This window comes from Pipra filicauda, unplaced genomic scaffold, assembly GCF_003945595.2.
Source record: "Pipra filicauda isolate LSUMZ 115617 unplaced genomic scaffold, ASM394559v2 scaffold273_size1055052_pilon, whole genome shotgun sequence".
Taxonomy (NCBI): Eukaryota; Metazoa; Chordata; class Aves; order Passeriformes; family Pipridae; genus Pipra; species Pipra filicauda.
In genome coordinates, this window is record NW_024104391.1 from 510,219 (window position 1) to 534,024 (window position 23,806).

General features: G+C 40.0%; 1 protein-coding gene across 5 annotated transcripts in view; it reads left to right on the top strand.

The window, feature by feature from the left end:
• SMPD3 (sphingomyelin phosphodiesterase 3) overlaps window positions 1-23,806 on the top strand; it is a 96,902-nt gene that overhangs the window by 37,406 nt on the left and 35,690 nt on the right. Inside the window, exon 1 of one of the 5 annotated variants that reach the window (XM_027750025.2) lies at window positions 12,808-12,895. The exons of 3 other annotated variants lie outside the window; for them this stretch is intronic. The gene's annotated coding sequence lies outside the window, so the exon portion shown is untranslated. Of the gene's footprint in view, window positions 1-12,807; window positions 12,970-23,806 lie in introns of those variants that run through there. One more of the 5 variants, XM_027750026.2, reaches the window with a different exon arrangement.

The window sequence follows — 23,806 nt, forward strand, 5'->3', positions numbered from 1 at the left end:
TTAAGACAGTCATTCCATTCTTTATTCAGTGTCTGAATTAGTGTAATCTTATTTCCTTTATTTCCTGTACTGCCTTTACCAAATCTTATTTTGATATAGCATGTGATTAGGCCATGCTATGAAATAACATGTTATAAAGGGTTGTATTGAATAACTTTGATCATAATGATTTAGACAGTGAAGACTAGATGTATATGAAGATAAATATTTACATATAAAACACAGAAATGCTTACAAATAGCTTGTAGTATTACATCATTATTTCAGGTCATTGGCAGTTAAATATCAGGATGATAAACAACCTGGTCTAACAGTAATTTGGGTAAGAACTTCCAGACCTAACTAGATCTTCAGTATTCTCTGTATATCTAGTTTTATGTAATTTTAGTGCTTCTTAGGTAATAAGAAGACATGGTCTGATGCTACAGTCAAAGCCTTAGCATGGAACACAGGTGGATGAATGGACCTGAGCTTTTTTGTAATAGCTGACAGAGGCTTATTGATTCTCTTGCATTGAAATGTGGATGCTTGGTTGACCATCTGTCATTCTGTCATTCAAATGCTTCATAGACAGAGTTCCAAAATGATTTTGAAGAAATTGTGAAGATTCATGTTCACTTGCCACTGTATCTTTTTTATGAACTCTGAATACATTGATTTTTCAGTTTAACATCCTATGCTATATGTGGCACTACAGTAGCTATGGAAGCAAGAGAGCACTATTGCCTACAATTCTAACCTTTATTGAAAACAAATTGATAATAGAAGGCATACATTTGCACCCAGTGTTGCTTCAAGTTCTATATTTGCAATTTGCAAATGAGCAACTCTTTCCTAGGTGTTTTGAAGTTAATCTTGCACTTCCATTTTGGGCACCAAAGGTGTCCTCTCTCTCTCACAAACACACACAAACTGTGTGAGTCATTAAAAATGCTAAGTTACAAAAGGAAGTGGATGATCATATTCGTTTCTGTAATAAAATCTAAAGGTGCTTCTGGTCAGTGGGAACAATATGGAATTGACTGGCATCACAAACTTTATGGGGAAAAAATTCAGGTTTTTTTTAAATTCTAATTTTTTTTCACTCTCCATGTCCATCTAAGAAGCCATCTGTTCAGTTCTACGTGGATTCACTCCCAAGCTGCTGTACAGGTACTGTCTGGAGCTCTGTTAGGGAGTCAGGAGCACTGGGTAAGCCCTGCTGACAAGCCTGGGCTCTCAGAGCAAGAGAAACAGCAGATTTCTGCAAGGTGAGGCTCATGGAGCTCAAGTGGAGGTGAGGGGCCCTATTGTTCAATCAAGAAGAAAAGCTCTTAAATAACTTATTGAGTTCCTGGTTGGCTTTTGGCCATACCTGTTTAATCAGTATGCTGCCAATAACCTTTACTAGGGAAAACTGGGCTCTCCAGAAAAGTAGGGCCTGGATGTACTAATCAGGTTTGCATTTTTTTTCCTGTTTATAAAAGTGTAAATGCACCAAGACACTTCAGTTCTTCATATCATAAACATTTCTTCGAAAAATAGGTAATATCCCCTCTCTTTTAGTTTCTTGTTTTTAATAACAGGATTTTCTTTGGGAGAGGAAGAACTGCCTGTTTTAAAGTATTTACCTTTCTTATAGAGAGGATCTGCAATACTCTGACTGCTCTAGCATTGAGTTGCAATTGGTTGCACTTTGAGTTCTACAAAATTGAACAGTAAAGTAACAGTAAGAGCATCACGTGAACCCCCCGTCACCCCCCTCACACGTCTGCAATCACCAGAAATGCCATTTCTGCAAACATCAGGCACACAGCACCTGTGAGTGACAAGACATTAGGGCTTCTCTTTGTCAGACAGCAATTGTTAGATTATTGAACATGAATATGGAAGGATTTCCACATCCACTTGTCCCAGTGACTTTGAGAAAGGTCGACTATGTTGGTGGGTACCAGGAAAGGGTAGTGGTTTTAGAGATCTAATGTTAGGGGAGGTGAAGTGGAAGAACTGAGAGATGGGAGAGATCTTACAAGCAAGCCAGACACTTCTGTTAATTATATTGCCAAGACACTTCTCTTAATTATATTGCTTTTCTTGGTTTTTTTCGCAAGCTGTAAGGAACTGGAAAAGAATGAAGTTGAGGTTTGATTAATGGTTGCCTAGACTGCAGTATGAAAAAAATGGATAAAGTGCCTTTGAAACAGATTTGACTTTAAAAAAAAAAGATAATCTGTTATTTCTCTCTCTTTCTTACATCATCATCTGGCAAATGAGATATACTTTGGAAGACCAAAATGTAGCTGAGATCCCAGTGTGACAGCACAGCTAATTCACAATCACAGAACTTTCCAGAAGGTATCAGAATTGTGTTCTCTGTTTCTGCAGGAAGAGATGGCAGTACTCCTACGTGGTGGTGCAAAGAGGCATCACGTTCTGTGGGTGCCTGTAGTGCCTGGAGCACTGTTTGATTCAGGGCGTTCTCTGAGTCCTGAGCAAACCCTTGGGTATGTACAAGAGAGAGTTATGGAAACCTTGAGGGTGACCAGGCTGCTTAATTCAGCCGGCACTTGTGGGGATCTCTTACAGCCCCTTAGCCCCTCGGCAGGGCCCCTGCAAGCACTGTCTGATGAACTCTCAGGGTGTTGTGTCTTTGCCTGGGTTAGTGTCTGTTGTGCAGATGGAGTGTGGGAAGGGGCTGCACTAACAGGAAATCATTTGCTTGGCCACTGAGGGAAGTTTAGAGACCCTGTGATAGATAAGGTTAAGCTGCATGCATTGTGATATCCAGACATTTTTCTGATAGCCTTCTGATATGTAGTGTTTCATTAGTCTGCAGGTTACTCTTCTGTGATAAAAATAACGGAAGCACGAGGCACTCTTTTCTCTGTTAAAATTGTTTAAGCTGCCGTTTCTCGTGTATATAAAAGTGGATCTTCCAATATGATGGCTATTAAGGTAACTTATTTACAGACCTTTTCCAATTGTGTCTACTCTTCTGCTTTTGTACTGAAATTGAGAATGAAGACATCAGAGTGAAAATGCAGTTTAGCCCATTCTGTCCTTAGCATGACTCTGGTCAGATCCACAAAGCTCTTGATGTATATTCTTTCTTGGCACTGAGGAGTACAGACATGTAAAACTTTTCCTTATGGTTTGGTTTTTTTTTCAATCTAAGCTATGCTTCTGTTTTTTCCCCCTGCAAGATTGGTTCTATTTTCAGACAACCCCCCTCTTCTTTTTTTCCCCAAATAAACAGTGCTATCAGTCTAAATTTACTTGATCCTGAAGCTACCAAAAAACTCATATGACTGCTAATAGGAAAAAAAAGCAAGCCATAGAGCCTGCAGTTACCATGCCAACACTGTTCCCTGGAATGTAGCCACACAGAGATGGATGCTGTGAAATTAAGATCTGTGTGATAGGTAGGAGGTACCTTTGCATGTGACTGTGCACTACTTGAAGCTTTCATGTGCATTATATTTTACCATTTGTATTTTTAATGTTATGCACTAATCTGGTCTTTCTATTGTTCCCTTCTCTCTCTCTCTCTCTCTCTGCACATCACAGTTCCCTATTTTTGTCAAGTATGAGAGAATCTGGCATTTCAAAACATATAGTGTATATAGTAAGTTCCATGAAAAATTAATTATACAATGGGTAAGATGTGATGAAGAAAGAATGGCTTCTGACTTGAATTCTGCCTACCATCTAATTGTCTCTGTAAAGCTGTTGGAGTTGTACTCTCCTCTCCCTTCTGACATTCACAGCCTTGGTGGTGACAATATGGGGACAAACCAAATAAGAGGACCACTAGCAGAACTCACACATGAGACTGGTGCAAGACAAAATTTCTTTAATTGTGATTTTTCTACATCTGCTTATAGCTGATGCTTAGGCATTTGTCAAACATCAAAGACAAACCTCCTTTTTCCCCATGGGCATGATGTGTTTACCTAGTGTTCCATCATTCTGTGAAGTCAGAGCTTGTTCCTCATTACCCAAACACTCCTTCCTTAGACTCAAGGAAAGGACACTGTTCCATATTCTCTCTCCTGCTCTGTGTTTGTGCTTTCTGGGTTAAGGGACATAGCAAGAGATTAGGGAGTATCATTCTCAGTAAGTTTTTAAGCTGGCCATAAATCCCTATGACCATCACAAACCTTGATTAGAATTGTATGTTACAATTCTACAACATTGTGCCATTTGAATATCTTGATTTAGTGACTGCTTTGAAAAGCACTTGTTAATACCTTCACAAACCTACTTCTTGAAGCAAATCCTTTCTAGGAGTTCAAGATCTCAGGGTTTTTTTCTGTTTGTTTCCTTTTGTTTGTTTGGGGGTTTTGTTTTGGTTTTGTCTACTTTATTTGTTTCTCAATGCTCCACTCACAAACAAATGCAAAGCACAGGCAGAGCTGTTGATAACATGGTGAGCTTGCCAGGGTTACTTACTTGAACTTTGTGGGAAGGCTGTGCATTGGTTATGTAAGCGGAAATTTTGTAGGATGTTTTACCAACACTTTTTCAAGTCTCTGAGAGGTTACTTTGTGCACTAGAAATGTCAGTCTTGAAGATAGAGTCTATCTATCTATAGTCTCTATCTTGTGCACTAGAATGTCTATCTTGAAGATAGAGACATCATAAAACTCATGCGCCTCCAAAATTTTTAGTCTGTTTAGATTTTTTTGTGGGTCATATTAAAGAGAACAGGCTTTAACTTCATAGCAGCTGATTAAAAATATCTAAATTGCAATGTTTTTGCATGCTGATTTTTGCTGAAGTCATAAACCAACAAAGTGGAATTGATGGTAACTGCACTTATATAATGTCCCAATGAGGTTTCCTTCGTTGCAACCACAGCTACACTAAGAAATGTTCAGCACAGCAGCAAGAGCACTTTGTTAGCGTTAATAATTAACATTCAAAAAGCAGCTAAAACATACGAACTCGGCCAGAAAGGTAACTAAATCTATTCCTGTTAGTTATGTGGAGGTATAAAAGGGATTAATAAATGTTGCAATGACATTTAAAAAGCCGGTCTGTCAGTGGGTAGAAATGTATCAAACCAAAATGTGTGGCTTGTGGTTTAGATCTGCTGGGTGCAGCTGTGTGTGCTGGGGACTTAGGAATTAAAATTTAAAAGTAACTAAGATACTAAAGCCTCTGACTCCTGTCAGCCAGGGCTTTCTTCTGGGAGTGTTTTGTTGAGATGGCAGCTACAGCTTCATGTGTTTAAGCCTTTTTATTGTCCCCGCTTGACATCTGCAAGCATCGTGGTAATGAGGCTGAAGTATAGAAAGGTGGGTGAGAGCAGAAAATCTCCTTAGGATCCACTGCATAACAGCTGTTACCTCGAAACATAGCACAGATACAGGAACAACACCCAGCTGATGGGCACTGATCTGTATGATATATGTGTATTTGATGTGTGACACACATCACTGCCTGTCCTGGATACACATCTGAGAGATCCACTGTCTTTGACTGCCTCATTTGCATAGCAAGCTACTTCTCTCTGACTCCATATGATGAAGGAATTCCCTGAGCAGTTGAGGCTCCTTATTTGTCCACAAAATCTGGCTATGGAAGCCACAGGAGTTGTAATTCTGACTTAACAAAGATTTTCATAGCCTCAATCATTTCCTGCAAAACCAATGAATTAATTAAGCTAAGGGGAAGGATCTGGAGCTAGAAGTTACTAAGACTTACTCTTTTCATATTTTTAAAGAATTCCCTTGAACTGATTATATTTTTCAGGTGGTAGCCTGTAGGGATTGTGTATTGATCAACTGAATAAATGTAATGAACTTTTCACTTGAAAATGTCCAAAAGCATGTATCAACTTAGCAGAATTTTTCTTGTAAGCTAAGAAGCCATTGGCTCTAATCTTACATCATCAGCTTTGGATTTCTGTTGGTCTTTTGACAGCTGAATTGCATAAGGCCAAATTTTGCAGCTGGAACTCAAATGAAACTTCTATTGCCAAATGGAATGACTGCTTGACATTATTTTTGAATGCCTGCTGGTACTATATTAACAAGCATTCTGCTATTGCATTTGTGACCCAGCTTGGAGGAAAAATCTGTTTTTTGATAAACTTTCATTTGGTCATATTAGCTAATGAACTGAGCAGGCCTCAAATGTAATAACTTTGTAAAACAATATGTATAAATTTACTTTCTGTAGAGAGTAATGCCACTTTTGCAGTTGTGTTAATGGAAGAAGCCAGGCAGCAGTGGGACATGACAGCTAGGTGAGTCATGTGTCCCTGAAATTAAACTGAAATTTTTAGCCCTAAGTAGTGGTTAGAGCAAAGCTCTGTGATTGTGAATCACAGGAAACCAGCTCACAGAGGATACTTTAATTCTGCATCGTCAGGCAGAGCACCTGGAAACATTTGAGTGGTCACTCTGTGTACTGCATCTCTCTACCTTGCACTGCACAGGAAATGAGCTGGGTGTGCTGATGTGAAGACATGCCTCTGAATTAAACCCCTTCAGATTGTCTGAAGGCGGAAATTACCCCCCTGATTGAAGGTGTGCCTTGTAAATATTGCCTCTAACTGCATTGGGAAAATAGAAAGCTTATTACAACATCTAGTTAATAAAGAGCTGCCTTCTCTTTACGTGTGTTAGCCCTCATCCACTCCCTTTTTCTTCAGGAATGTTCTCAGGAGATTGGCACTCGACTTTGCTGTGGTGGATTTGTTTGTCAAATGAAGAGCAGACCCTGGAGTTTGCAGTTGATCACAGCATGTGCTTGTGTGCTGATCTTTATATGCTGAGCTGCTTTCCAGCCTAAAGCCTGAAAGATGTGCTTGAAATGGAGATTGTACAGGACCAAATAAGCCTTGGTTTGCAGAGTGAAGGAGAAAATCGCAGTCAAAGAATGAGCTAAAAAGGAGCTGGGCACAGCTGAGCATAGTCCAGTGCTGGCAGTAGGGATTATAGTAAAAATGTTAGCAGCTATATAAAACTGGCAATGGATGGCTCCCATAGGAATCTCTTTGAATATTGAAAGCCAGTGCAGCAGAGCTGAGTGATTAGGACTTTGCAAGATGATAGTAAAGTCTGTTATCCCCGTGCAATTCTAAAATCTAAGAATAACATTTACCTCACTTAATTACTGCCCAAGCAAAAAAGCTAGAGTTGAACTATATGCCTGAGAAAAAATTATTAATTTAGGCCTCTATAATGTGCTGGTAACTTTTGATGCCAGGGGAAAGTAGTTCTGAGTTTTCCTATGCTGCTGCTTGCCAGGGCTCAGTGCTGCCTGTCTCCTTGCTTTTGCTGGTAGGAAAGCTGGTTGCTTCAGTACCCCTGGCAGATCTTGCTAGCTGTTGACAAAAATGAGAAATCCCTAAACTCAGTGTCTTATGTTCATGCTGGTACTGGTAATGAGGTACTTAATGAAGCACCAAATTCTTCAAATTATTTATTGTTTCTTTTTGAGAGGTGTTGTCTTAATGCCAGGACTTAAAATTTCAGTTTGTTAATGTTGGTTGTCAAAGTGCTTGGAAGTTTAATAAAATTGTCACTCTTTTGTGATGTTTTACCGTAACGCTGTTGAACATGTTTAGCTGTGAAGAGTGTAGTCACAGTATTCAAGAACTAAAGTAATGATAATGCAGCTCATCTTGAAAAAACTGATTTACAACAGTATCCACATAATCCATCAACACGTTGGGTAGGGTTGGTCCTAACATATAAGTCACTTCAGTAATTTACTGAACTGGGGCTTTAGACGTTAACCTATCAAAATATACAGCAATATCTAAATCAAGTATGAATTGTTGTAGTGGAGAAAGAGAGAAGGAACTATATAAATAATGAAAAAATAGTGGTGGTAAAAATAATATTAACTTTGGATGGGAGAGCTGATGAGATAAAGGATGCAGACCACAAGGTGATCGAGGGAAGGAGAGGAGCAGTGCAAGTGCAATCACGTACAGCTCATAAAAAGACTAACAAATACATAAGAGATGTTATTAGACATTCTCTTTTGTTTGTGGATTCTCTAAAACACTTCAGAGTGAATGCACAGAGTGTGGAAGTCTATGCTAGTGACCTTTGGAAAAAAACACCAACACTGGAGCTGAAAACTCCAGGAGGGTTTTGTTTCCCTGCCTGTTCAGTGCAAACTCCTGAAGAGAGCTTGGCCTGGGTGGATTTTCTCCTTTATGGTGCAGGTTTTTTTCTGATACTCTTGTGGTTTTATTTTCCTTGAAGCTTATGCTCTGCAAGTGTTTGCAGGCACAAATGGGCATCCAGGCATGCAGGGTTCAGGAATAACAAATAATAACAGCATTTCACCTCTTTTGTCTGTACTGTGATGGCAACATGTGTTCCATTAGCACTCTGATTGCAGTGCTCTTGTCAAGATTCTGGTTTTTGCTGCTGGATTCTGAAAGCATTTGATCAGTTGATCTTGGTAATGTGCTGGGCTTTTTCCCAAAGTCTTTCATAGTTGCTATCAGCAGGTGAAATTTTTAACAGTTTGGTTCTATCTGTAAATAGAGGTAGATGAATAAATAAATTTGTAATGATTTTTATTGAACCTGAGAATCAGGAAGCTATATGTAAAAAGAAATTTCCTCTTTCTGCAATATTTCTTCGTAAAAGTAGAAGAATAACACAAGGATCTCAATAGGACACTGGGTGCTTTTCCTTTCAGTCAGTAAAAAAAAGTGTGTATTTTTACTTTTGGAAAACTTTCTTTAGTGTTTGTCCTGCACCTAGCCAATTTTTTAACTCTTTATTTTATGTAGTGTATTTTATCAGCATTGCTTCTCCATTCTCTTCTTTATATGACTGTAGCCATATAAAATGATCCAGATGGGCATTATTATTATTTGGGTGGTGTTTCTACTCTGTCATTGTCTCCCCACGATTCCTCAACGAGTGTTTAAGGATTAAGGAAGGAAAACAGCCCACTGTTTTGAGGACAGAGTGCAGGACCCCAGTCTGTGTTCTCCTGTCTCCTGCCAGGACTGTTCCTGGAGTTACCTCATCCCAGAGGATGGTTGGGAACACCCCCAGGGGGAGTGCTCTTGGTCAGCCTTGCACTGAGCTGTGCTGGGCTGGTGTGAAAACAGCTCTGCTCAGCTCTGCCACAGGGGAACCAACCTGTGCAGGCCAACGGGGCCACAGCATTTTCTGCAAGCTTAAAAGGATATTACTGTCAGTTTTTTGATACCTAGAGAAGAATATAATATTGCTTGCCTCTTTATTGTTGTTTCTTATTGTTTCATGTTGCTTTGCTATTTGCATACAAAGGGTTATCTCTTGCTGGGTTCCCATCCTATGTCTGCAGCAGACAAGGAGTAGCTTTCAATAATCCCTTTGACAACATTTAGTAGATTGTGCTGAGTGCTAACAGTGCTTTAAATTCTATCTCCAGTGTCTCAGGGTGTGATACCAGATATGAGCTGAGGAGTTTCAGCAGACTTGGATTGAACAAACCTTCTCTGGTTAAAAATAAAAGCCCCAGAAGAGACTGAGAAGCACCTTTGAGCAGACAGAACCCTGTCCTTAGAAGATAATGAGGCTAAGATAAGTTTTCCCTCAGTAGGAGATAGGAAGAATTTGGGAGAATTAATTTCTTTTAATTCCTTCTTCAGTTTACTGTATTCCCATGTGCAATTAGACAGTATTAATTTTGAAAGAGTCCTTCTGGCTCTCTGCATTTGCACCATGCTCTCAGCTCTCTGGTAGCTGAGCTGCCTTTGCTGGCCTGTGCTGAGAGCTGGGGAATGGAGCCTTCCTGGGCATTGGGAACCCAGGAACAGCTCTGCCTCAAGGCTCTCATCTGTCTGGGCATGCATTTCTTAGCAGGCCTTAAAGATTTCAGACTGCAAAGGTGAGGATCACCCTGCAAGAGACCTAAAGCCCAGCTGAAGAAACATGCCCAATAATTGTGGCTCTTGTGGAGCAGCAGGAGGGGCTGCCTGTGGGAGGCTGGGCTGTCCCTCAGTCCTTGGGTCACTGCAAGTGATGCTATGTCATGGGTTTCTAATGGCAGTTCACTGGAGGATTCCAGTGGGGGGCTTTAGAGTGAAAAATATATTAATATGCTGAATGCTTCCAAATGGATATTTGGGGGGTGCATGTTTATTTGTATTGCCAGAAATTTTTTTGGGGGGTGGTGGGGAGGGCAAATTAATGCAAAATTAAGTAGATAGCAGTGTACATCTTTAATGTTAAATAGTTATGGCTACTATGAGCTGCTGCTGTTGGTATGAGCCTTCTCTATGATCCAAGTGTAGCATCTGTCTTTCCTGTATTCTGCATTTGCACTGACATAATGATTCTGATCTTAGAATCAATAAGCTGAATTAGTGATTATATATGACTATTATGTCTTTTCTCAGGGAATTTAATCAGTAACACCATACACAATTAATTTGAACAAATCTAAGCAGGTTACAATGGGATCAGGAGCAAGAATATATTCTTAAGTCAGACAACACCTCTATTAAGTGTTCAGATTAAAATTATAATTTAAATTAAAATTCAAGTGAGGCCCATTTCTCTTTAACCAATTTCTTGGAAATAATCACTGCTGAAGTACATGTTGAGCCCTTTCATTAACCTTTACAAGAAAGCTCTAAGTGTTGCTCCTTGGCTGAGATGTTAATATGCTAGTCATGCTGCTGACCTGTTCACAAAAGCTGAATTACCAGCTGCATTTGCATTGATCTGCAGCTGAAGAGAGCTATTTCAGAGCTGAGTGTTGTTCTTCAGCTACAACTGTATATAGTTATTTGAGTGATAATACAACAAACATTAATTATGTTGATGAAAATGCATCAGTTTTTCCTATGTTGAGTATGAAATAAATGATTTTGTATATATGATGAGAAATCTTGTACAATGAATAATAATTTTTCCATCAAAGACACCAAAATAGGCTGTTACTGCTCTCCTAAAAGCTGTGGGAAGGGGTGAGATAGAAGGCAAGAAACGGAGTCATCTCAAAGGGGAAAGCTGCTCGACTAGCATTACCCAGCTGGTTGTTGCCTCAAAGAATCACGTTGCCTGTTTTCCCAGGGCAGCTTGTCTTCTGTGCAGTGACTGCAGGTTCCCCACTCCTTGGGCTTCTTCCTCCCTGCCAAGCTGTGCCTGAATCCGAGCTCTGTCCCAGCGCAGGACTCCGGCGGGTGGGTCAGCTTGGCCTGGGAGCTTGGGCAGGGACTGAGGAGGTGCACACAGGGCCCAGAAGCTGCCCCAGGGGGTGCACACAGGGCCCAGAAGCTGCCCCAGGGGCAGGGGACAGGTACAGGAGCAGTCATTCCCTCTGCTGGGTGTCTCTGCCCCAGCTCTGCTGCTGCCAAGGTTGGGGTCACCGTGGGGCAGCTGCTCGTGCTGTGCCCTGCAAAGAGGAAAGGGCAGGGAGGGTCTGACTGGGCCCTTGGGGGACACAGGGGTGTCACAAATGGTAAAGCATATCTCAAAGTTTGGGAATCACTGCTTTGTCCTGTATTGGTTGCCATAACCTTCTCTTTCCTCTAGCCATCAGGTTTATCCTCCTGATACAATAGAAAAAAGGAATGCAGGTTTTGTAGAATGACAGGGTTAGGCTGTTGTGGAGAGGTCACCCTCTGTCCTGGCTGACAGTCGAGTTAGTGGTAATGATGGAATTAACTGTCTCTTTGAGATGAAAGCCAGGGACAAGAGATACAACTCTGGGTCATTCCTGTAATATTTCTCCTCAATTTAGCATGTCTTGAAGGTAGGGTTCTAAACCTAAAAGCAGGTAAAAGTGCTACATTGAGAGCAGATTTATGCTGTATAAATACAAATAAGTAGAAACAAGCTGTATTAGCAGTACTTACATGTCTGCATGCATTAAAAGAGAACTGTGAAACAGAAAATGTTAGGCAGAGTTAAAAATAAGGCACGTTGGAAGATTTGGGTTTCCTGCTGTGTGAATGGCAAAGTCTTTTGGTGATGAGCTTTTTCGTGTAGTTACACTGAACCTGTTCCTGTTGGGGGAATTTCCGTGAAGTAATAATAATGATAATTCAGTTATACTCCCTCAAATAGGAAGAAATAAAAGTAATTCAAAGGGTTTTTCTAAGGGGAAAAAGATGTGGTCACAGCTCACAGGGAAAAAGAAATGAGGACAAATATGTCCTGTACCTAGTAAATCACTAAAACCTAGGCCCAACAGGTTTGTATCATAAAGCAAAACAGAAAGTTAAGTCACACATCCTACATTACTATTAATTCAAGTATTTGATGGGAAAGTTGCCTAGATACCCACTTATAAATAAGATTGTTTTCTCACAACCTTACAGCATAAAGTCTCTCCTGGCCTCACCATGTGAAACTGAATTACAGTAGTTAAACCTCCTCAGCTTTCAGCCTCCTTGTCTGAGGCACAATATCAAATAATCCTCCACTGCTCCTCAGTGTCCCTGTGGAGAAGCAGCTCGTGGCTGCTCTGCTTCCTGGCAGCTCTCAAGTGTGTTGCTCCAGGCAGAGACCATTTCTTTTATAGGGAACTGCAGAGTTCAGGCTGAGGGTATTCAGAATACAAATCTGTTCTGTTTCTAAGAACTGTGTGTGTGCTGATGACAGGGGTGGTTTGATGTGTGAGGGTTTGGCTGCTCAGTGACTGTCTGGCAAACGTGCTGCAGTCGAGGAGGGCACTCGTAAGGGGATATGATTCTTGCATAGCATAAAAATTATTTATAGTGATAGTTCGGTTGTGATTCTTCTGCTGATGGTATTTGAGCATGAAGCATTGTATATTTTGTAAAAGCAAGCAAAATTGTAGTTAGAGGAGAACTAACTGAAGCTCTTTTCTCTTTACATTGCGACTTAGGGAGACAACTGAGTTTAAAAGAAATGTTAGTCTGCTGAAGTACCAAACCACCACAGTGCCAGAACAGTTGGTAACCAACATATGCATGGTTAGTTGATTATTCTGATTATCCCAGAGATATAATCCCAGAGATTATTCCCTTGAAAAAACACAGTTTTTCTGGTGAGTACTTAAAGCATTTGGACACTGAAAAATCTTAATGCTTACATGGCAAGCTGACACAACGTGATCAGTGGCATTCTAAGCTTTTGCATCTAAGATATGCCATCACTCTGCCCTCAAAATAAAGTCAGAGGTTTATATGTTTGTAGGAGTCACAAGTGGTTCTTTGAACCAAATGTATACGTGCAGAAGTCATTTGTTCTCAATTGTCTCATTTCCAGCCAGGAGCACGTCCAGAATGGTGAACACAAGGTCCAGTCTTTGGATCAGTACAGTTTAAAATCTAACACTGAGATTGTCAGTGCCAGCAAGGGGCCCTGTGGGTGATTGCTGCAGTGGTGGGCTTTAAGAAAGGGTCATTCCACACAGTGGAATGTAATCACTAAATTAATTTATACAGCCTTCCATACACTCTGTTTAAGGCAACCTTTTATTTCTGTTTATGGTACTGTGTACTGAAGCCTAGGATTTTATAGGTGAATTCTTCATTCAGATTCCTGTGAGTCATCCCTATACATTTAGACTTCAAGAAGCCAGTGGAGTAAGGATCGAGGCATTCAGCTCAGTGCTCCCATGTGTTTGGGCTTGCAGGTGATATGTACGAGCTGTCTTCAATTCAATTCTATTTGACTTCTCTGCATGTAACTCTGTTAGCCTTTGTCATGCTGTTTTTAACAAGCCTTTTTTTGGAAAGGCAATCAAATCAAGGAGGAAAAGGTCAGTAATAGGAGATCTCCCATGGAGGAGTCTGTAGGAGCTGACACCCATGTCCAGGTCCCTTGTGCCCTGGTGACAGAAGCTGGCGTTCAACTGCTCTGGTATCAACTTAATTTGCAGGTGAGAAAGGGCAAAGTGAGAATTTTCTATTGAGTGTTCCTCGAGTCCCTTACTGACATGGCAGGCTTGAAAAGCCACAGCTACAGCTGAACAAGGTTTCCACCTACCTGAAGTACTTCTTGCAGATCTGTTGTGTAGATCTGTGGGTATGAGCCATTGCAAGTGGACTCAGTGAAGGACTTTCAAAATAGGGTCCTAATTTAAATACTTGAGTTTGCAGCACGTGCCTGTTCTATAAATGTAATGTATACGTGTGTTCTGTAGCTCCAGCAAGCAGCTGTGATGTGCCTGGGGAATGCAAATAGCTTAGAGAGGCCTTGGGCAGCCCATACACATTGGCCTGTAGAGATCCATGTTAATTACAAAAGCAGTTGTTTCCTCAAAAATTGTTTGTCAGAGTTCTTGCAATTGAAAAGAGGGCTGAATGTGATAAAACAAGGCAGCTATTTGGTTTCCGAGAAATACTCACAAACATAGAATTAGTGCTTTTATTTGTTGCTGTTCTGCTTTGTTTGTTTTCAGATAATGTTGGAGCACAGAAAATCCTGGGTTGTAGAAAATGAAAAATCAGTAAACCTGCATTTCAATAACAGTTGACTTCAAAGAACATCTTTGATTCTGGAGGAGTGGTTTTGGAACTGAAGTGAATTTGCTTTGAATTTACTTAGGTTGTATTCATGCCTTCCTTTCTTCTGCCAGCTGCTTGTAACTTCATTGATCTGTAAATGTATCAGCAGTGTATCTGGAAACATGGTATAACAAGGACAGAATTAATGTGCCAAGCAGCATGGGAAGGCACTTTGGCAAGTTAGTGGTTTACCAACAGCAGTTTTACAAGATTAGGTTGGAGCTCTCCAACTGACCTACATGAGTTGTTTACTGAGTCTCACTGCTGAAAATCAAGTTGTGTTATCAGCTGGGTGAGCAGCGAAGTCTTACCACCTTCAGTGCCTACCAGCTGGGCTTCTTTGCCTTGGTGAGCCAGTCAGAATTATCAATTACTTTCAGGATAATAAATTCAGCAAGTAATTTTGATCTCAGCTACAAAATTACTTCTTTAAATGCACAAGACACTCTGAGATACAAAGGAAAAATTGTTCATGCATGTTAAACCAGAACACAAACTTTTAAAATTTAGTAGAAGAGTTTTCTTGCCTTTGGAAGGATGAAGTGGCTGGACCTTGCATATCCTGGCCTTATGGCCTTTGCTCAGTGGTATTTTCCATCCCAATAGATCAATAATCCTTTTAACCAGAATTAATAGTGTAACCAGCTGGTGGTACCTGCTCTCAGTGTCCTGTGTGAGTTCAGTGATCTCCTCCCAGGCCCTGCCAGCTTGACAACACTTGCTACAAAATGTACCAGCAATATTTAGGGACTTTGTGGCTGTTCTGGCTGGGGGGCTCTGGAGGGAATGAACGTGGCTTGGAAGTGAAAGCTGCTGTTCCCCAGGAGAAGGTCACTCATTTCACAGGAGCTGGGGGCTGTGCTGGTCCCGGGGTGTCTCTGTCACAGCTGAGGGAGTTACTGCTCCTCATCCTATTGCAGGTTGTCCTTTTGGTGTGAAAAGTTTGATGTTTAATTGCATAGACATAAGTGGGTTTTCCTTACCTGCAGCCAAGACACAGTGGAATTTGAAGTTGTTTTTGGATTCTGTACAATACAGCTTTATGTCATTGCACGAGGCTTCTGGGCCCTTCCTTTTGCAGATAACACCTGTCAGATTCATAGAACAAAACAAGAACAAAAATTAGTGTTCTCTTTTGTGAATTCCTTTCACTAGAGGAAATCCAAGGACTTTATTTTTTCAGTTTTGCTGGTGCATTTACTGCACATAACAAAAATTATCTGAGATAAAAATCTACTGTACTTTGACTCCCGTTGATAGTGAAGCTCATTACACCCCCATTGTAATTATTATCCTCTTTATGTATACCTCGTTAAACACTTCAAAACTGGCATCCAGGGGATGCTGTTTTAAGAAACTATTTAAGTGATCAGGATGAATTATGTAAGATAGTAACAGTGTGTTCCTTCTGCATCACTTCAGGTCTTACAAAATTTGGGGTGCATAATAATCAGAATTATACAAATAATATTATTCCATCTAACAGTTCTCTGATACTTTCCCAGTATGCATTTGCTTCACTAAAGCAAATTTACCTCTGGGAGCAGTCCTACTAAAGACAATATAGGAGTACAAGCCCTGGCCAAAAACAAGTGGCATCTCTACCTGCAATACTCAAATAAAAGTATGTCCTGAAAAGTGTAGCATAGGCAGGGGGCAGCCAGCAGAGGTAGAAATGCAACTAATAACTATTAAAGATAATTAAAAACAAAAAGGCATTTGTGTTTCATCACTGGAGTTGTACCATTCATGACACAGACTCTCAGTTGTTGGTATGTGACATCTTCAGCTGTGGAGGGAGAATCAGATAAACCCCCAAAAATAACATTATCAGAAACGTTACCTTTCACAACTTGCACCTTTTCCTTTGGGAACTGTTCTGTTACATGCAGGAGATAATGCAAACTTGCACTGAAATATGATTTTCATTTCAGTGCTGAAGAGCTTCACTTCCAAGATCATTACATTCAATATATGAAAGCCTGCATTTCTAGTAAAGACAACTGAATTTTTAGAAATATATTTCTGCTCTACAAAATGACTCTTAAAAACTGAATTCTGAAGTGAATCACAGGGCAAAATGAGTTTATTTAATAGCAGGACAAGCCTCTGTTGGTTTGGAAGATGTAGCAAAAGGCTCTCCAGTTTAGGCATTGCATTAACAGTCCTCCTGTGAAAGCTGAGCTGCTTAGCACTTCTATAAACCTAATAATTTGCACAGACATTTGACATGTCTGAGAATGCTCTTTGAAAATAATGGACTGCACAGTGAGTCTGGAGAATGGAACAAGCTTGACAAATACCTCAGTGAAGGTCTTGTAAAACCACCCCCCTGTGTAACTTGGCGTGGTAGAACTGGGTGTGTGGTGGTTACTAAACCCAACCTTTTTGAAGCTAAAATTAGTTGCTTGCACTGTGAATATGGAACCAGAGCTGGCAAAGGAAAAAAAAAAGAGAAGCCACTATGTGGTTTTTCTGACTATGTTTGGACCAAACTTCAGTGCACTCCATACTTTTCCCCCTGGAATAGCAGCATCTATCCATAGTACCTTGTCTTCTGGGTGAACAGCTGTAACAGTAAAGCTTGTCTGAGTGAATAAAAGCAGCAGGGAGGATCAGGGATGTGTGCTTTGCATCTTAAATCTGATACTGAGATCAAGTTGTTTATGCTGGGGATAGGTCTAGGTCTGTTTTGAATTAGCACTTCAGATTCTCTACAGCTTTTTTATTTGGATTGAGATCTTATTTAGACTTATCTTATATTCTAGTATATGGAGATATCATGCATGAAATACTGTGCACAAAAATCTAATCTGGAAACCCCACGCATTGGTGCACAGAGCTTCTGGTTATTTATTAAGGAACAGCTGTTTCAATTAAACATTTTACTTTCAATCATAATAAAAAACTAGTAATAGTTTGACTCAGTAGATATTTTCAAAAGCATATTAAATATTTAAAGAATTTTTTTCTGCTGATGGCTAAGGGAAGCATCTAGTGTGCATCATCTGTTAGTGATCACACCAGAACCCTGCAGGACTTTGACATGTGTACAAATACTCTGTCCCTCCTGCTCCTTCTGGACAGGACACTCCCTATTTTCATTGCAGTTGCAAGAGTAATCAAAATATGGGGTGTAAAATGAAATATCTGTAGATTGTCCTGATCTTTACAAATGCATTTGATAACAGAAAAACACAGAATTTTTAAGGAAAATAAAAGTCCCTAGAACAGTAAGGAGCTCTGTATGCACATATGCATACCCTAACAAAGTAGCCGCTCATTTTCTTTTATTCATTGTTTTTTCTTTTCAGATTCTTGTCAGGTTCTTTTTCTGGTTTATACTGCTCTCTTATTTAGTGGTAGAAGTGGTAGAATGTTCCATATTTAGCACATCTTCTCTTGTTTTGTTTCTAAACAGGGACCACTTTGATTACCAACAACACAATTTTGATATTTCAAGTATATACATAATTTTGTATATACTACAAAAAATGAGATTACCCTTTATTCTTGTTTCTTCCACAGAGATACAAAAAATTCTGGCTCAGAAATGAGATTCCCCTCTTCCTATCCCACCTCAAATTTTGCATTCACTTTTTTCTACCAAATTGCCCCACAGCTCGTGCCCAGCGGCAGTGATGTCTGAGGAGGGGAGATCTCTGAACACGGACCCTGAAAGGCTGAAAGCTCCAGGCAGGAGCTGGGATCTGCTCTGCCCACAGCAAACAGAGGCTCTTGGGCAGTGTGGGGCCAAGTGCCCGAGGGCTGGTTCTGCTCAGCAGTGCTGCCAGACTCCATTTACAAATAAGTAAACAGAATATTTTTGCTTGAATTTGTCACCACGTTTGAAAAGCTGCAAGTGTGGAGTGCTTGGGGTCATTTTTTTTGTTTTGTTTTGTTTTTAAAAAGAGAATTTTAATAGACTTATGTTTAACTGTTTGAAAATAGGCATGTCTCAGAGCAATTTGATCTTAAGAAATCTTGAGTTTGAATTCTTGCATTGACATAGTCGTAAGTTTTGGGGGAAAGATCCAGTATTTCTGTGTTGAGTTTTGAGTAATGCTGATTTTTATGCGATTACCCCCCATACAATTAGGTCTCTGAATCCTGAGGAAATATGCCTTTGTCAGTAGAGCTGGAAATTGCGAGTTAGGGAGTGCAGTCTCAGGGTTTCCATGAAAACTTATTCAAGTTAAAAATTCTCTTTTTCCAATTTTCCAAAAGTAGAACATGAATAAATGTCCTTTAACTTTCTTTATAGGAGTAGCTGTGTTTTAGTTCAGTTGCGTTGTATTTTAATTTCCTTTATGAAGTATTTTGAGAATTGGAGGTAAGCGTTTTTATAGAGAAACTGATATTTATTGGCAGGGATTTGTGTTGGATTTACTGTCAGTTAGGGTAACTTTTCTTTGCCAGTTTTAAGACCAATTTCAACAGTATAAAAATACCTACTCCAGGGAAAATTGATTACTTTAGACTTCTCTTGAGCTGTCTTGGACTAACCAGAACCCTGAAGGCTCAAAGTGCTGCTTGAGAAAGTACAGCTTTTCATTCTCCAGGGAGCCTGTGCCCCCTGACAAATTCTGGGCTGGAGTCAGGCTCTGGAGGTTTGAGTTGGTGAAACATAAGTAGGAAAAATTTTATCTCCACTCCTATAGTGGGCACCTAAAGCCAATACTGTTCTGTCTCACTAAGATTTGTTAAACAAACCATCTACAAAGATCAGATTTATGTAGCCATTATTGAGTTACTCCAGCTCCTGTAAAATACGAGGCTAAAGCACACTAAAAGGTGATTTTGTAAATAGAGCCCCTTCTGTGTCTATTGTATAAACAGAGCTCCGTGTCACAGATTCTGGGGTTGTGCACTGCACTTGTCTCACTACCAAGTACACCAAATAAGGGCTCAAAATAGAGTGTTTAGCTTTCCAGGTGCTGACTGAGATCACCAGCTGGGCAGATGAACTTTTGCTTTGTCTAAATCTTGCCTGATAGCAAAGCTTTTCTGAAAACTTAAAGCTGTCTGAAGTATCTGCTGTTATTTTCAGCCTTAGAGGGGATGCTATTGATTCTATTTCTTACCAGTTCCTAAGGCCATAAAAAGGAATTGACACTTGGAAATATGATTGTCTTCCATATGAGAAGAGACAGTTCTGCTGATTAGGATATCTTGGTATGAATTCCAAGAAATTACTCAAACAGTGCAATTAAATTTATATTTTAAAGTAATAACTGATCATAACTGGCATTGGTTGCTGTGTTACTTTGTTTACATAACCAGGATATTTTTAGGGCATTCATGGCATTGGCCCCTCTAAAAAACAACAGAAACTGTTAGTCTGCCTCTATTTCCACTGAAATAAATATAATTGAAGAAAGTTTCTTGTGTCCAGATTTTTAGGTGAGCCTTCATGCCTTAAAATGAAGTAGAAATAAATGCCCTGGTAAAAAGTTCCTGCAGGACATGTATTTGACCAGTCAGCTGATGTTTCCAGGCTGGTATTGGTGCATTCACATTCAATAAGAGAATGCACTAAGTTTTGGAGGTATATTTTAGAATTGGGAGTTGGTTTGGTGACGTTTCCTAGGTTTGGGTCAGGCCCCCAGGGAGTACAGCTGGTGTTCTAATACACCAACTGGCTGTTCATTGCTGGGGTCACAGTTGGGGTGTGTAAAGTAAAGAATAAACCTCTCCCAGGCTTGAAAGATAAGGTGTATCCCTTCTGCATTTAGGATTCTGCACATGAGTTTTAAGCAGATAATATCTGTTGTGTCAGAGTAGAATCAGTGTTGCTTGCAGGAATATAGAAGCTGGTTTGGCATTAATGAATTCAGCTTCAATTTTCCATCCATTTTGAAAGAAAAAAGGGACAAAACTGTCATGTTTTTAATGTTATTCAGTGGGTTATATAATAGTTCAGATAGATTTTTAACATTTGTGTGTTTCCATACATTAACATAATTGAATTTATATTTTTTTATGAAGTTTAAAACTTAATCCAGTTTAATTCAGGTAGCAGAAGGTGTGTGGGTATGGTTTTTGTTCTAGGAATGTGATCTGGGACTACCAAAATGGGATGATTTGCTTTTGGAAATGAGAATCTGTTACCATGCCACACTTAACTGTCAAGCACAAAGCAAGTTTTGCAGTGTGATCATAAGCAAATTTTCAGTGCTGTGAGAGAAAAGGTCCCATTTGGGTTGGGGGTACATAGGGTACCATGCCAGCCTAATTTCTCTGCAGCTGCAGCCGCTGTTTTTTCAAATGAAGAGGCTCCCACTGCCAGTGTCTGATGGGTGCCCGGGGCCCTGTGTCACCCTGGTCCAACTCCGGCAGGGTGGGCTCTGGGACAGAAGGGGCCCAATGGACTCAGAGCCCTGGGTCAGTCCCTGGAGCTGCCAAGGTTGCAGCTATTAACAGCACCACGGCTCCCTCATGTTCACCTTTTACAGAAATGTGAAGAAAGGCATCACTGAGATTCCAAAGACTCCTTTTGAAAATTTAGCCCAGGTGTTTGATACCTCCTTGTGTTGAACAGAGATTGCACCATTGCTCATTCACAAATACTCCAGAGGCTTGAGCAGCTTCATCAGTTTGGGGGGGTATTTGGTTTTTTTTCCTGCAGACATCTACTTAGCTGCTGACATCACCAATATTTAATGAGACTTGTCAATTCAAACTTCTTAATGTTCTGGTTTTTACAGGTTAGTTCAATTAAGTTAAACCTCTTGTTTATACTGACTTCCTGCCTGATGGCAGCCTGTGGACATAAAAGAGACAGGCTGCAGAGCAGCAAGGCAACCTTTGATTGCCTTCTTTAGAAAGAAAGGAGAACGTTTAGGCAGGAACTGGTAAGTTATCTATAAGGTAACTTTCCAAATCAGTCATTTCAGCAGTTTTATTCATTTAAAAAAAGAATAATTGTTCTGCCAGTGATTTACAAGTATTTTAAAAAATACAGATGAGATATTACTTTGAAGAACTTTGAAGAAATCTTAGTTGTCTGAATTTGAAAGTGTATTTTAGTTTCTTAGCAAAAGGAAGTTAAAACTTTTCTGACCATTTCTAGACTGTCTGCATAACCTTATTATGGCAACATTTCTTGATTTGCCTCTCTTTCTCTACCACTTGTTGACTTGTACAGTCCTTTGTTTAGTTTGCAAGTGATGTTGGAACTGGGAACATGTCTTTTGATCTATGTTGTCTCTAGCATACTTCTGGGCATAATTATAATCATAAAAATCTTTCAAACCTTTCCGCCTGACGTCTTGTTATCACTGAAGTTGAGATGTTTTATACTGCCACCATAAAAAAAATTAAATAAGGTCTATTTTTAGCCTTCAAACACTTAGAAAGTAATAAAAACAACTAAACAAGACTGCAGTTTACGTCTTTGTAGCATACAAAAATATCTGTTTCATTGCAATATCTTAAATTCTCCCTTAATCTCTCAAAGCCCTATGAATAAAGCATTGGATTACCAAGTAATGCCCTTCATCAGAGGAATTAGGCACTTTGGCTTTAGGCTCCATCTGAACCATTGCATTAGCAGAGATGTCACTGACGTCATGTTTGCCAAGGGCCAGTGGACTCACACGGTGCCTTCCCTCACCCTTTATGATCTTGTTAGATAAAATCTGGCTCTCATGACTCTCTTAATTCTGTTTTTTTGCGTGGCTTTGAGACACCAGTATACTTGTGACTTTGCAGCAAACAGCCAGTGAATCTGTAACAGAGCTTTGGCAAGTTGTGTGATTTCCTTCATCTGTAAGTGTAATAAATCAGGATAATAATTTACTTGGAAGAAGAGTGCTTTTAATTAGGATCTTGATGTGTCCATGTCTTCTGTCTCCAATATGCAAAAATGTAAAGGACATCCAGCTAATGATTCTGTTCTCCTTTTTCTCCAGCAATGATATCTTAAAACTTACCAGAGTTTTTAAACTTCTGTATCATTAGTTGTGGGGATTCTATGAGAATTCATGAAATAAAATGGATGGCATACATCTCTGTACTCAAATCCCTGTTGCCTCTGCACTTCAGCAGGCTGGCAGTGAGGAATACAGCTGGCACCTGGTCAAAAATTGTCCTGATTTCTGAAGATACTCTCCCTTTTTAAGGCAGAGGAAGTGTAGGAGTCTCCAATGTGGCCTTGAACCATCATTCAGTCTTTAATGTTCACAAAGAATTACGTTCTTGCTAAAAGTTGTTAAAACAAACCTCAGTCAACCAATTTGCTTTCTGACATTTGCTGTGCAGTCTTACCCCCTGGAAGCATTTGTGCTTGCATTCTTTTCTCTTCCTTTGTTACTAACACCCGTTGGATCTGCGGGAAGCAGGAATTGTTCCATACCGTACGTCCCCATCAGCTGGATAATTGCTCTTGTGAGCTATTTTAGTTGGGCATTTCATGGTTTGCTGGGCAGCTGTTTATCTTGCAGATTATTGACACTGCAGTCCATAACAGAACTGACAAGAGTTGTGTTGGATTGATTTGGGGGTTTTTTGACTTCAGCACATCACTGAGCAGCGTTGATTGCTCTGTCTACAAATTGTCACCTGATGTCATGTTCCCTTAGGAGTTGTAACACCCTGTCATCATAGACTTAAGAAAACACTTATCTATAGAAGACCAAATTAGGCAAATTTTTATGGATCCATTGTGCTTCTGCATTTTTTGTGGTGTGTTGTTTTAAGATAGTAAAAGTCAAATTTACCTTATGTTCTGCAACACCACTGCAGCTTTCACCAGGCAGGTCGGCAGCCTGGAAGTTGGACTGTAAGGTTTGTGGTTTGTCCTCACTTCACAGATCCCAAACCCCGATGTTCTGTTTACCCTTGGCACTGCTGTAAACAAGAACCTTTCTGGTCTGCTGCTTTTAGAAAGCATTTTAAGTATCCAGTAGAACAGAATAACTTCTTTATGTTTTTTTCTTTTCTAATGGGAATTACATTATTTGGGTAGGTTTTAAGTTATTTTTTCTATCTGATATGTCCATGCCAAAGTCTCTTTTGAGCATTTTTACTGAAGAGTCCTAAAATCATTCAGGAAAACAAATCTGCTAGGCTTCCCTCTATTATCAAAATCCCAAAATGCCTTTGGCAACGAACAAATGCCAAGCATTTGTTATTTGGCACTTGATTTGTCACTCATTTCTTTGAACTCAAACATGTTGCATGAGTTTGTTAAAGTTATGCTTAGCTAACAATTGAAACAAAACAAAAAAACCCCTTCCTCCATCCAACCTTTCCAATTTCCATCTAAATAGTACCATCAGGGCAAAACTGCCCAGGACAGTCCAGCCCTTGGAGCAGAAGTGACTGGTGCTGGCAGAGGGTGCAGCCATGGCAGGGCTGTCACTGCCCTTG